At 42.8% G+C, this 15,574-nt stretch overlaps 1 protein-coding gene across 4 annotated transcripts in view; it reads right to left on the reverse strand.

The window, feature by feature from the left end:
• Positions 1-15,574, reverse strand: part of DPP6 (dipeptidyl peptidase like 6) — a 587,128-nt gene that overhangs the window by 64,574 nt on the left and 506,980 nt on the right. The window lies entirely within an intron of this gene.

Consider the following 15,574-nt stretch of genomic DNA (forward strand, 5'->3'; position numbering starts at 1 on the left):
TTACAAAGCAATATTCCATAAACAACCAGGATCAGAAACTGATTCTTTTCACCATTGAATTTGGGAATTCTAGATTTTTTTTGTGATTTGAATAGTGTAGTTGCTATTGAAATTGTGCTCAGAAAGATGCCAATCCAAACATATCAGAGTTCAAGTATGTAAAGAGAAAACAAGATTGCCATCACAACAAATCATTTTGAAGATCGACGAAACCTAGTTCTCATAAAAAATAAATTAAAACTTTTTCTTATCATTTCATATCCTTCATTGCAAAGATGACTTCAGCTCATAGATATCCAGTAAAGCTATAAAATTCACTCTTTGTCCAAAGTGTCTCCAGTTATTGACATTTGGAAGACACTAACTTGGCTTTTTAAACCTCCCATTTTGCAAAAGGCAATAATATAATCCATTTTCATTAAGAGGCTTAATATCATATGAGTCATTCCTATTTAAACCATAGCAGAAGGGCTTGCATATGCTGTACAGATTGATGGGCAGGAAGAGAAGTCCCTTTACTTTAATATGAAAATAAGAATTAAAGAGGCTGCAGAGCGTTCCTAAGCCTTCACCAGTGAAGTCCTGCTGCACAAGTCCAAGCAGCTCCATTATCTGCTGTTATCACTGGTCTTTGCAAAAATCGGTGAAGATTCTCTTAGTGCAGACCCACCATGTTCATACAACACCCTGTTACGACCTCTCAGTCCAACCAGAACATCCCTCCGGTCTGAAAAGTAGAAACTCACCAAAGACTATTTTATTTCTTTTAAAAATATCTTGGATGAGTGATCCTTAGAGAACAGTCAAACAACTATATTCATCATAGATCGAACAAACACGTTTGTCACTCCTGATTTGCAAATGGCTTGAGATAAAACTCAAGGTAACATTAGAAAGGGTGCAAGCGAAAATCACCCTCGACAGTCATGCCTTCTACAAATAATGAATTAATACTTCAGGGCAAAGTCTAAGTGAGGTTTCAGAAAGATGTCTAGGAAGTTAGAGATATTACATGGGAAAGCACATCTCTAGCAAATTTGCTTTGCTGCATTGTCCCACCTGTTTTGTGCACGTTTAAGAGGTGCTGCTTTTGACTTTTATATTGGTTGCTCATTAAAAAGATATTTAATAGTATAAAGGAAAAGAAGTAAAAATGGTTGGCAGATGAATCCTTGACATTTTAACATTAATTAGGAATGACTTTATTCAGCAAACATTTTCTCCAGAATCTCAGACTTAATGAAGAAGTTCTGCTGAAGGTCACATGCCAAGAAAGATTTTAGTGCAGGTTTTCTGGTCCTCTGTTAATGAAATTTAATTGTGTGAACCTTTGCCTTGAAACAAAACCAGGACCTTGCAATTATTAGAGAGATCAGTTATTTTCAGCAAATCAGAGAACATTCTTCTGACATACAAAATACGTTAATACCAGAAAGTTTCACCTGAAAGTAAAATACAAGTTTGTTCCTGGGGACACTTCATTCGTTGTGCTTGTATTTACCACATGCTCAAAAAATCACTTGCATTCAGTACTCCTAGGTCATTCTAAAGTCAGTTCAGAACTCACTTCTCATATGTCAGAAAACAGGTTCTCCCTAACACCAACCCCCCCCTCCACATATAGCTTATGACCTCCTAGCTAAGAGTATAAAGTGGTAATTGATGGACACTTTTGCTCTCTTCCTCAAAGCTTGCCGTTGCTGGGTGCTACGTGATGTAGGGATGCTGTGAGCGAGCTGCTGGTGGCTCTGTGCTGCTTCTTTCTCTACAGCTTTGTCTGCCAGCCGTCACACTGGGCATGCAAGCCCTAACAGCAGTGAGAATGCAGAGTGCAGTTGCCTTAACTGAAGAAGGACCGTGATACTGCCTGTTCAGACGTGGTGGCTGGGTTCAAGCACAGAGACTGAGGCCAGTCAATGCTTATTCCACGTTACCCCATTCAATATCGAACTACTCTGAAACAGCTGGATGACCTTGCTAATAAGCAGTGACTCTTTGGTGGGGACACATATTAGCCAGCTGGTAATCCAGTGAAATGCTCCTGCTCGAGGAGTGTTACAGTGTGTGCATTGTAATCACTCTTCTAGCTGAGTAAGAGACAGTTGAACAGCCATTTCAAAGCTGCATGAAACAAAGAGCCTTCCAAATTAACAGACCCTCAGGAGATGCATTCAAAGTCCTAGGTCAGAGCATATTCAGTGACAGCTGGGCATATATCCATTTTAGAGACTTTAATATCACTGGATGAGAAAAGAAACTGGAGGCAATAACAGGTGTGACAAGAGGAATCTTCCCTGAGCTGAATGCGAGGTTGCTGCATTCAGCGCATTACAGAGGTGGTAATCTTCAGTATCAAGACATGAATAGGATGCAGAGTGAATCAGGCTGCCCTCAGCAGGAACGCCGCCTCTTCAGAAGAATGTGTTTCCTGATAGACACTTTCCTGCCCACTGTCAGGAAACAGAAAGAAGAAGCCGCTTGCTGCAATTCTCAGCTACCAAGCAACCAGATGTGACGAATCTGGGTTTGGATGTAGCATTTGTCCGTGATACCATAAGGGCAATCCCTGGATGGACTGCACCACGACTCAGCGATTGGATGGACATTTCTACTAGGTGTGTTATCCAAAACTAGCCGAGCATGTGTATAAAAGGAAAGGAAGCATCTGCTTGTTTCAGACTTTGAGTTTATGCCAGCAGTACTTGCAAGAGCAATGAAATGGGGACTTGTATCTTACTTCACGTAACAAACTTCTCAAGGAACCATAGGGAACAGGGCTGGAAGGGATTTCAAAAAATGATCTGGCCCCTTCCTCCATGGACAATATCCGCCCCAGTCCTGTAAGAATCTTCACAATTGGATTTTGCTATTCTTTCTGATACCTGTATAGCACGTTTAACAAATGTTTGGCCATAGAAATCAAACACTTTTAATTTTCATGTCCGTGTCTTTCTAAGCACTGAACAGTCCAACCGAAGTCCATCCAGACTTCTGCCTTCCCTTATAGAATCAATGCAGGGAAAAGCATCAGGGATTGATCTTCTGCAACCTCAGCAGCAATCAGCAGATTCTGGGTAAAACCTGTCGTGCGAACCACATTTAGAACACATGGTTTTAATGCTGTGAACCATAATCTACCATTGTGGTATTTCTACAGACATTTCCATGATAACTCTATTTCCAAGGATTGCACAGAGTTCTAGACTGACAAAGCTCCTCTTTGTTAATAAGTACATGTAAACACCACGGCCATGGGGGTTTCTTCATGCATTTCTAAAAATCTAACTGTTGCCTGAAAAGCGGATTCTTTACCCAGTGTGCAATAAGCCAAGTCTCACACACTCAGGAGAGGTATTGTTTTATTCAGGCCTGGGTGCTCAGTGGATTTTCCACAGATCAAGCACACCCAAGGCCGGCTTCTTCATTACATTTGTACATTAAATTAATGCATATTCTACCTATCTAATACATATTCATTCCAATCTACATGAGTTGTGTAAAGATGTGTCATCATTCTTCTTAGCTCCTTTTCAGAACCTTCTGTGCATCTCTTCCTCCTTTTGGGGCTCTCTAGTGGTCCTCGGTGGTCTTCTTGGAGATGAAGTACCCTAACTCCTTTTGTCCATATATGGTCACATCACCTAAGGACAACTTAAGGCTACTTTCTTCTGCCAACTTTCCTTTGTTCCTTCAAGAAGGAGCATTTGCCTTTGATTAAACAGATAGTGTGGATGGCCAAGATATTCTGTTTCTAAGCTTAGGTTAAACGTCATTTCTGGTCATGCACTACTTGATCAAAAGGAAGGCTACCTGAACGCAAACCACAACCCTTCTTCCCAAGGGAAGAACTTGTTCTATTACATAACTAGTTCTGCAGCCTTTGTCCATCCTGAGTCATATTTGTGAATCATGCCTTTCCGCTGAAGGTGGCAAAGTTCTGTCTCACTGTTAGGGAAAGGATGAAGCCTTCACCAATGACTGACTGGGAAATCCATGGGTAGCTTAGAGGTTTCTTTCAATTTTGAAGTCACCACAAGCAACTTGTAATTTGCAAGTGTGAGTTAACTGAAACAGAGACTTGCAAAAGAAGACAAGGATGCCTGGACAGACTAGAGCTCTGATGGGTACCATTGCAACCCCTTTCTATCACTTCCAAAAAAAAATTAAATGAATATGATGTCAGGAGGAAAAACTAAGGAAAAGGAATAAGAAATAATTTTCAAGTGAAAAAATATATTTGTCATCACAGTCAACAGAGGCGTACAGCTGTGTAAGCTGTATAATTAGTGCACCAAGGCTATACATATTACCAGCATCAATATCCCAATTCCTATGCACCATGAAAACAGCTGGAGGCACCACCCTGACCAGCTGCTTACCTTTGGCCACCTACATTCTTCTCCTCTGTGCAAGGCAGGATCCCATCACTCTACAGCCGTCCTCCAGTTGTGCCCATGCCCCACGTGTCCACATTGCCACCCCTGGTAGGGAGCAGTGGCGACCGTAACCACACAGCCCCACTGGCAGTGGCACATACAGCCCTTCTACACGAGCGAGCAAGTCCATAACAGACTAGTCCTAAGCTTTTCAGTCTTTAACCGCTAAAGTCTTCTAATAAGTATGGCCAGGAAAAATATTACACTGAATGCAAAGAAATTAACCTTTTCTCTTCCAAGAAAAAAATGACTTACTCATAGATCTGTACTGCAGATAAACAAGAGATCTTCCAGAGATCGAAAAGGTGTGTCCACTTTGGTTAAGCCCCTCGTGTTACATGGATGAGCTGCAGTTGACAACTATTGTGTTGTTAACTTCAAAAAAGTGACTTCCATTTATAACAGCTGAGGAGGCGACCTTGGAGACTGAGCAGAAAGGGTGTTTTAACTGCATCTAGAAAAGCAGAGGCTTTTTGCATCCCAAGAGGTCAAAATAAAGCTGTTATGGGTAGAGGTACTTCAGAGGCTTTACCTATTAAATAGATCAATTTCTTTCATACTATTAAAATTCTCTTCTTGTTCCAGATATTGCATATTCTTCTTCATTAGGAAATCAAAACAATATTATTAATGTTGTGCCCACAGAAGACAAAGATTGAAAATAAATAGTTTGATTCTTTTCTGAGTAGAGATAGGTGCATACATGCACACACACACCAATACCCAGTTTTCTGTCAGTAGAACCCTTAATTTCAGACTAATTTAAATTTTACACAAAGAATTATGCAAGATTCTGTCTGACAGAGGTCACTTCCTTTTCCATATTATTTATTGCTGATGTGGTAAAGTGCAGCAATTTCAGGAAGCGTAATCAATGCTTTTTGTTTGTGCCATGTATTGTAGATGATGCTCAGATTATGAAGTATTTGGTGTGCTGAAGGCATTTTGCTGTTTTATTAAAACTGTTAATAAAACGAATTTTAAACAAAATGAAATTAAAGCCTAACATAAAGGCAATGGCTTACATTAGGAAAGAAAGCTCAAAAGATATGTCAGTAGAAAGCATAAAAAGGAGATAAGAGGAAGAGAGATCAGAGAACACAAAGGGGGTCTAGGAAAGGAGAAAACAAAGACTTCTGACATAGTGAAACCCCAAGGGTTCTCATAGAAACATCAAATAAATACAAATGCTTATTTGACAGCCGCCATCTGTTTTAAAATCAATTACTAGACCATCTCAAATCACCAACCACATGTCCAAATCGATCATTATTGTATAGTTTGAAAGCAAGTACTTTTACCCAGTTAGGCAAAACACATTGTTCACACCAGCCTTCACTGATGTGTGTTTCAGGGATGGCTTTAGAAGAGCATCCTGCCATCTTTCATACATGCGCAAGAAAATTTTTCTCTCAGTTGCTGTAGTGTAGATATACACTGACTTCCACTGAGTCATTGTAATAGGTATAAAATGGGTGTAAAGGTAGCCATGTGTATGTAAATGGCATAAAACTGTTTCTCATGACTATATCCAATCTATATTTTCCTGTGTTGACATCATTTTATTCTGATGTCAGCAATAGCCCCACAGCACTATTGATTTCAGTGTAATTAATCCTCTTTCACACTCCCTGTCTAATTGAGTCAGGTGAAAAAAAAGTCATTTTGCAGGGCCACTAAACAACACAACAACCTTTTGTGGAAAAAAACCAAACCATTTTCTGCCTGAGCCTAAACTCCAGTCTCAGCCCAGCCCCACAGTCCCTGTACGCAGAGAATCACCGTTCTCAAGGTGTTCATGCCATGATCAAGAGATCCTTTAGAGAACCTGAGCTGCAACACTCACCCCAGTGACCCTTCATTCCTTCTCGAAACACACAGCCTGATCTGCCACTGACAGGCAACAAGCTTATGAAGAATAAAATATTACTTACTTTCATGTGTTTTTTTAGGACGTGCTTTAGAGAGCATGTTTTACAGATCAAATCCTTGATCAAAAAGCTCACCACCCGATGGCAGCAGCGTTATGCAGCTGTGGAGCTGAACAGACACAGGTGAGGAGCTCCCATGTGTTCGGCAGCCTTGAGCAGGCGGCAGCCCATAGTCTTGGGAAAAGGAGCCCAGCCAGGAGATTTGCATCTCCTCAAGCACAGAGAAGGTGTGGGATGCAAGTGCCATTAATTTCCCCTTTGTCATGCAATTTAATTGCTTGAACACACATTGTTTTCCACTCGCACAGCCTTACAGCCCCTTGCTCCTGCACAACGTTGTGTTGAGACAAAGGACAAGGGTTTGGCCATTGCTTTCTGCCCCCCTGTGCCCAGGTGCTGAGGGCCTGAAGAGAAGCTCATTTCAGCAGCGTAGTGCACGCTGAGGACTGAGGACAACCTCATGGATCTCTTCATGTTCTGCATGGCCAGCAAGGTCTCATCTCACCTCCACATCTCTCCAAAGCTGCTGCGTGGCCTGAGCCAAGCCCAAGCTCGGCAAAAAGTCAAACCCCACCAAATCTGAAGGCAAATGGGCTGTGGTCCACCTTTGCTTCTGCAAGCTGAGGATGGCTCTGTGTAACACCACAAGCTGCCATGCTCCAGAATTAGACATGTCATCTTTAGATGCTGTTCTGGGTTTGCATGGCAAGGTTTTGGTAGCGGGGAGGGCTATAGGGGTGGCTTCTGTGAGAAGCTGCCAGAAGCTTCCCCCATGTCTGATAAAGCCAGTGTGCTAGCTGGCTCTGATGGACCCATTGCTGCCCAAGGCCAAGCCAATCAGTGATGATGGTCGTGCCTCTGTGATAATATATTTAAGAAAGGGAAGAAGAAAAACTCTGTGGTGAAACGGCATTGAAGAGAGAGGAGTGAGACAATGTGAGAGAAACAGTTCTGCAGACACCAAAGTCAGTGAAGAAGGAGAGGGGAGGAGGTGCTTAAAATGTCGGAGCAGAGAGCCTTCCCTTGCAGCTCGTGATGTAGACCATGGTGAGGCAGGTTGTGCCCCTGCAGCCCATGGAGGTCCACGGTGGAGCAGATTTCCATCTGTAGCCTGTGGAAGGGACCCCATGCCAGAGCAGGTGGATGTCTGAAGGAAGATGTGACCCTGTGGGGAGCCCACACGGGAGCAGGCTCCTGGCAGCACCTGTGCCCCCATGGAGAGAGGAGCCCACACCAGAGCAGGTTTGCTGGCAGGGCTTGTGACTCCATGGGGGACCCACGCTGGAGCAGCCTGTTCCTGAAGCATTGCACCTGTGGGAAGGACCCACACTGGAGAAGTTTGTGGAGAACTGTCTCCCGTGAGAGGGACCTCATGCTGGAGCAGAGGAAGAGTGTGTGGAGTCTTCCCCCGAGGGACAAGGAGCAGCAGAGACAAAGTGTGATGAACTGACCATAATCCCCATTCCCCATCCCCCTGCACCACTTGGGGGAAGAAGGGAGAGAAATGGGAGTGAAGTGAAGCCTGGGAAGAAGGGAGGGGTGGGGGGAAGGTGTTTTAAGATCTGGATTTATTTCTCACTATCGTACTCTGATTTGATTGGTGACAAATTAAACTCCCTTTTCTCCCCAAGTTCAGTCTGTTTTGTCCGTGGCAGTAGTTGGTGAGCGATCTCTCCCTGTCCTTATCTTGACCCTCGAGCCTGTCATCATATTTCCTCTCCCCTGTCCAGCTGAAGAGGGGAGTGATAGAGCAGTTTTGGTGGGCCCCTGGCATTTATCCAGGCCAAACCAAAACTGATGCTCTCTGAAATCTGGCAAGCACCCTGAAGGGAATGACACAGGGTTGAACAGCAGCCAGCATCTGGCAGAGCCAGGGTGCACACATCAGAGGCAGCTCTGCCTGGCCAAATCCTGACCGTACCCACCCAGCTCCTTACTCATAGGCTCAACTACCAGCAACACACACCACTATTTCTCTGAGAAAAATCTTTAGGACACATCTCCACAAGAAGCAGGACTGAGTTTGTGTTAGGATGGCATCAAGCTGCTGACAGACAGAAGAGACTTTCTGAGGCTACTCATCTCGCCCACATCAAAACTCCTGGTTTTAATACTTGTGGTGTGTTTTTTTTTTTCCCTGGTCCATGAATTCTTCTAATTTGTTGTGTTTCCAACAGTGAAAGACCCTGTAGTTGGTACATGAGTCAGGGCATTGGGCTGTTGTTTATAGAGTTATTGATGAGTAGTTGCCAGATCTTCTTCGCTGCCTGAGTGCTTGGGGGCTTCAAGACGCTGGTGGTATTGACTACCAGCCTGATCCTGTCCTCAGGTACATCTCTGCAGCTCCTACCAGAACACACACAGGAGGTCAGGCCTGGGCTGTAATAACTAATAAGGAATGTTTACAGTCTTCCTCTTTCATACAAATGGATTTGTTGACAAAAAAAACCCAAACAAAATAGACGCACACGAGTGTGTGAAGTCATATGAGAAGTACAGGCAGATTCTCACAAGTAAGAGAAGAATTCATCTATGTGGAAATGGCCAGAGGGGCCAGGGGCTCCTCCAGGGCATCTTCACGACCTGGCACACTGAGCGCACTCAGCTGTGCAGATCCCACTGGAGGTGCGAAAAGCCAAGGAGCAGGGCTGTCCCTTGGATCTCCATGGATCCTGTGTCTCCCCCAGCAGCAATGAGCAGCCCCCTCGCAGGTCTGACACCCCTCCAGAGTGACCATGGCAGGCAGCCAGGTAAGGATACCATATGTCATGCACACTGCCATGCTGTCCTGAGGGCACACCAGTATTTTGAGGCCAGATTTGCAGTAAGCGCCTCAAAATATAAAGGAATTTAGACACCTTTTCAGACAACCACAGCAGAACAACACTGAGTTTCTTCCACATCCTCCTTCTGCTCTTTTCAGAAGTTTCCCTTCTCTGCTATTCTGGCTTTTTCTCCCCTGTGCATCATCCTTAGCAAGCCTTAGCTGTTCGTTTTCAAAAAACCTTAATGATTAGTGCTCACAATAGCTCCTAACAATTAGCAGGTTTCCTCCTTCTGTGCTGTGAGTCAGTCGCAGCCACAGTAAAAACCTCTTGGACCATCCTGGCTAGACTGACGTGCAGACATCTCATCAACACAGGCAGGTCTGTGATCTGACAGGGTGTCCAGACGTAATAATGAAAATAGGGGCTGAATTATGAAAGTAGAAATATTACTTTCAGATCGTATCACCAGATAGTCCTGTTTCTAACTCTCACTCTAAAAAGCAAATGCATCTAGAAAACTTGTCCACAGTGGCACACTGCTCTATGTCCCTGATGCATAATAAGAATATATTTTTACATCACCTGGCATAAACATAAGCCCACAGCTGGTTGTTAGCTCTCCATGAAAGCCGGTTAGCTAAAGGCACTAAATCTGGCAGAATTCTTCTTCTTAGCAAGATTCTTCTGAGTAATTTTCACTGCAGCTCATTGCTGTGGGTAAATGTTCATTGCAAGGTTGTATCGTACCTTTTTAATTGCTAAGGACCTAGACAAGATAGAATTCATGTTGCCCGATTGACTGGATGCTGTAGGGCTCCTTATGGCCAGTTCCTTTTTTTTTGCTTTCTTTTTTCTTCCCCCTGCCACTTAGCAGATTGCTGTGGCTGGAAATACAATTTGCTTATCTGTGCAATGCAGTGAGACAAATCAAGGCTTTCATTATATGCTGAATATCAGTCTATTCAAACCTGCTCAAGTAGCTTCCACTTCACCTTTCCTTTAAATTAAAAGTTACAGGTTCTTCCCAACTAATCTGTGGGATTTATGATAGGAGGAAGATGGACAGCCAGTCTTGACACAGGGGATCCATTTCAATGGCTACAGACATATCAAGAAAGTCAGCAATCACAAAACCCTCTGAATTTGACTATCAAAAATTCATTAGACGATTGCAATAGTTCAAGAACACAAGTGCCCAAAAGCAATCTCTTTTAATGTTTCATAAAGAAATATGAGAGATAAGAAGACTGAACACCCTTACATTGCTATTAAGGAACTTGATTCCTCAACCTCATGGACTTCTATCAGCACTTGCGCAAGCTGTCTTTCCTGTGAATTACTTGCATGATTTATTCACTCTGAGCAGCACCTGCTAGTCACCTAGCATGAGTGCTAATAAACGTCAGTTAATATTGCAAAATACAGCCCTGCTTTATAAAATGGGAACTGTAGCACATTGAAGGAATTTAGTTTAGCTCCAAATTTCTTACCCAGTTTAAAGCGCTACAGTCATTGAACAGCCATTAAAAACCCACTCAGAGTTTATATTGCCTTACTATGGCAATATTCCCAGAGGTTTCAACCTGAACAGTGATTCAGGATCTGGCTGAGAGATTTAGCTCAGTAATGACTCAGAGGATGAATCTGATTTTACAGTACTGAATAATCAGTGGAACTACTGAGATCAATAGAGTTAGGAATAATAAAAAAGAGAGCAGGATAAAAACAGAATCAGAATTAGCTTATGGCAATATTTCAGAAAAACACTCTTATTAAATAACAGAAACATTTATTATTAATAAAGATAATGGCCTATAATAAGGTTATGCCACTGATGGATCAGTGTGATTTGAGTGTGTTTATCAGATTGATGGCCCTTGCATGTTGAAGAGAATTTCTGTTCTTCCTAGGTGCAAGTCTTGAAGGAGCTCCACTTTGGACTCAGGTAAGCACACAGTAAAGGCAAACTTATCTGTATGATAATATTCATCCATCCAAATCTCTTTTGTCTCTACTACTAGGAAGTCCTTTTTTCAATATTTTTGAGATCTGGACTACTGCGTTACAATTCTAAATCTACCAACAAAACCTTGCATAGTCATCTTCCTTGGCCCACTTGAATTTATCCCACCTCTCTCTGGGGAGCTGCAGACCTCATGCTAACCCCCACTAGTGCCCAGAAGACAGTTACAGAGGCTTTGGCTACAGATGATGTCTCCAGCTGCACCCCAACAAGAGGAAAAGCTGCATGGTACCCTGCACCTAAGGCAGGGCACCGAGTCTGTGCAGTTCCAATTGTCATCCACAGCCCAGTAACTCCCATAAGTAAATGAGATAGACAGTAAATAAACCCCAGCATTCTGTGTACGCACAATGCCCGACAGAGAAATGTTGGCAAAGCATAAACCTGTTTGCAGTGAAGAACATTTCTGCAACAACCAGTTAAAAGTGCTGTATGTTAAGGCGATAAGCACATGCCCAGACAAGGACAGATGGACAGAAAAATTAGTGAAACACCTTCTCTTCCAGTGAGGTGGAAGGAGTGGAAAGAAAGCTGCTGTGAGTGTTTCCCTTCACATTTGCAGAGCACCAAGGGTATGAAGGCCTTCAAGGGCCCTGGAAGGGCACCAGTGGGGTGAGCAAGGTGGCATCACCTGGCTCTTGCTCACGAGAGAGGAGCTGCTGTGGTTTGCCAGGCATGGAGTACTCAGCACCTTGCCCAGTGAAGATCTGCTCTGTGGCACATTTCTTGGCACAGGCACTACCCTCACATAGGTCTGTATTCACTAACATCTTTAGTTTTGAATTTATGACCATTCTAACTTCCTTGGAGAGTCCAAAGTTTGTGTCTTTAACAACTGCTGGTTTTACTTTAAAGCTACAACAGTTAGAGTGTTCTAATCAGAGTTTTAATTGGATACTGAATTAAATATCAGATGTGGTTAACTATTCAGACTGGTGGTGGAATTCCAGAGATTCAGATTTTTTTTTCGGATTTTGTTGCATTGATTTGAGTTTTCTATTCCATGTTGTATCTTGTTTCTCATAGTTGTACACTGATTCCATTATTTCCAACATTTAATTTCAGCTGACAATACCCCCATCCATAAACCAGCACACAAAAATTCTGAAAAAAATACACTAAAATGCATAGATACATATAAACACACAGAGAACCATACAAAAGAAGAGTAACACCAAAAAGAAATTGTCTACATAATTGGATCTAAAACTTGTAGGAAAAAACTTATTAAAAATGAGTATCATAGAAAGGCAATTAAGAATTTTAAGGAAAAAACCCTGATTAATTAACAGCAAATTACAAGTATTACTTTGAATTGCGTTGTACAGAACAGTATCAAATTACTAATTATCCTTGCCCGCTTTGTTCAAAGATCATGAATGTGCATTTTAATTTACACTGGAGTAAGCTAAATACACTGAGAAGCAGCATGTAGAATTTTGCAGAAATCGCTGGGGATGAGGGGAAACTCCCCCATTACCATATAAATGACATGCACAGAGTTATAAATGACACACACTAGAGCCAGCTCACATTGTTCCTTAGGATGTAGCAGGCAAATACCAGAAATTATATTAAAGCTTATAACCTACCAGATAATAAATGTAACCCATACCCCACAAGTCCCCATCTAAGAAAGATAATTTTGTCTGCTGTTTTTTGCTGATTAAAGGTGGCTTGGAAAAAAATACCCTTGTCCTTTCCCCTCTTTATCTGTTACATTTATTGGCAGGATGGAGATGGCTCCATTTTTATCTGCCTACCAGCTCACAATACCTAACGTAGACTAAACTTCATTTCCGAGGCCCTCATAGCCTCCTCGACCCTTAAACACTTCCTATTTAGTATCAAGGACAATTCCCACATAAAAAAGACTCATTACAGCAGCTTCCTTTTCCGCCGGTATATTTATACCATGACACCCACGACATTAGCAACACTGCTGCATGGAGATCACAGCTGACCGATATCTGATTATTCCTTGCAGCAGTCTGGGGACTGGGTCTGGTTTTGTGGGGTGTTTACTTAGCACTAGGTACAGCCAGGCCATCGGACGTGCCAAGCTGGCAAATACTTTCCCACCACCAGATCACGAAAGGTATGTTTTGAAACGCCTCAAAATGTGCAGATGGCAGACATTATCGAAGTGCAAAGAAAATACCATTGTCCTTGCTGAGTAGGACCAGAACTGCTGAGTTGTACTGCTTATCCTTCTAGCGTTTATCACTAAAACCAATCATTTTCTAAGTCATGTTATTCCTGGAGTATTCAGATGTGGGTTATACTCGTAGATGCCAATTTTAATATATATTGCCCTTTCTTTCTAAGACTTAGTTGGACATCCTACATCTTTTCACGGTAACTTTCCCCCTGGAAAACACAGCAGCTCTGGGCTGGCTGAACATCCCTTCACACCGATGACACGCAGCTTCGGCAGTCCCCGAGGTGGGTACTCTGCCCTGCTCCTCTGGGGACAGAGACCCATGTGTGGGAACGTCTGTCAGAGAGGGAGGCTGTGTTTTATCCTTCGGGCTTCTTCAGGGTGATATTTCTCTGTCGTTCCCTCCAGCCCCCGAAGATTGTGTGCGCTAGTCTGCGGCTATAAATCCCAGTGATGTTGTTGGCATGTTAGGTGTGAGGTTTCATCCTCATCAGGCTTAGCAGGATTCCACCAGTATGTGAAAATACTCAAAATGTGGTTATATCATGATTACACAGATTTTTATTATTTTACAGTGTGAAGAGCACTGCTTTAAGGAGTGCTAACAGGATGTCCCCTTTCTGTTTTGCAGATCTACGTTCATGAACTGAAAAAGTGACCATGATATACTGATATAAACACAACCACCTGGTTGACTAATTGCCTGTAAACTATCTCTCTGTGTCTTGTGTACTCAGAGAGCTGGCTTAGTGCAGTTTTACATTCAAATTCATAGCTGTTATACATAATGTATCTAGTGATACACACTAACTAAGGATCCAGTTATTGTTTTTCACTGTAATATAAAGAAATGCAACAATGTTATGCTTAAGGACTAATGTGTTCTAAGGATTCATTCTTAAGGACTTACGTGTTCGAAGGAGCCAAATCCACTCCTTTATACCTGTGAATGCACTACATGAGTCATTATTTTTCACTTGAAACAAAAAATAGACATTTACCCAGGCAAACTGTGCAAGCAAGCAATTGTTTTATACTTTCTTTCCTTTTTCAAGTGGTCAACAAAGTGCACACTGCTTCCACTAATCTAAACTACAAGCTTAGAATAAGGTAAAGTCAGATAGGAGAAGTGACTCTTGAGCTTCGGACACATTTTACCTGCTGCATTGAAGGTAAAGGGTTAGTTGCTACTCTAAACCATAGCTCAGATGCACTTTCAAATGCCCAGTTTCTCCTAGAGGAGAACAACAGGACAAACATGGGACAGAGCTGGTCAGGGACAGACATTGGATATCCCAGGATTGTTCTTTTGCTGGAACCAAAGCCAAAAGATTTGTGATCTGCTGTTTACTGCCAAGCACTTCGTGGCTTTGCATTTGTAATTTCTACACAGTCCAAGCAAATAACTCACATAGCAGAACATCAGTTCTGGGACAGGAACAGAAAGGTTGGGTGTTTTAATCCTTATATGCTTAGTCAGGGACAGTGCTTGGGCTTTGAGCAGTGTGGCTACACCCATCATGTTGCCACTTTCCTCCTCTCCCAGGGAAAGGAGCTGTGCCAGGACTGGATTCTGCAGTGGCCCTTTTGAAGACTCAGTGGGATGGAGGAAAATACGTCTCTTGGCTTCTCCACTCTTCCTGCAATGTCCCTACAGGCTGAGGTGCCGTTCAGCAGTGCTGTGCTGTGTGAGCTGCTCGTTAAAGATATCTTGGGCCTCAGTAATGAGTAGATCCTGTACTACAACACTTCCGAACGGCAGTTCACACTAGAAGCATATTGTTGTTACGTCTGCATTTCTGTCTTGCTACTCCCACCTCTCATCTGGTAACGCGTGCTTTCTGCTAACAGAGACAGAACAACCCCACTAAAGTTACCTTTTCTCCTTGTCAATACTATTTTTCTTTCTTGAATCATTTTCACTCTCACAAATGCTCTGAAACATTTCTGGTGCAGGCCAGGCTTTCCCGGTTCACTATGTGCCAGGTCAGCATCCAGTTCAAATTCTTCTCACTAGCAAGGTCAAAATCAGGTGCCCAAAATTCATAGGTAGGCTCTTCGAGAGGCGCTGTACGCAGCCTTGTGGTGTTCTTACTCAAAGAGCACAACATTTTAACTGAGGCCAGCATTCCCAAGAAAGGAGTTTTTAAAAGACCCTCGAGTTTGTGGGTGGGCTGAAGTGAACTCCTTGTTCGTTCAATGTGTTGTTGCTCGAGGTGTACAAGCAGAAGGATGCCAACTTCTCCCATCACTGC

The sequence above is a fragment of the Opisthocomus hoazin genome, chromosome 4, assembly GCF_030867145.1.
Source record: "Opisthocomus hoazin isolate bOpiHoa1 chromosome 4, bOpiHoa1.hap1, whole genome shotgun sequence".
Taxonomy (NCBI): domain Eukaryota; kingdom Metazoa; phylum Chordata; class Aves; order Opisthocomiformes; family Opisthocomidae; genus Opisthocomus; species Opisthocomus hoazin.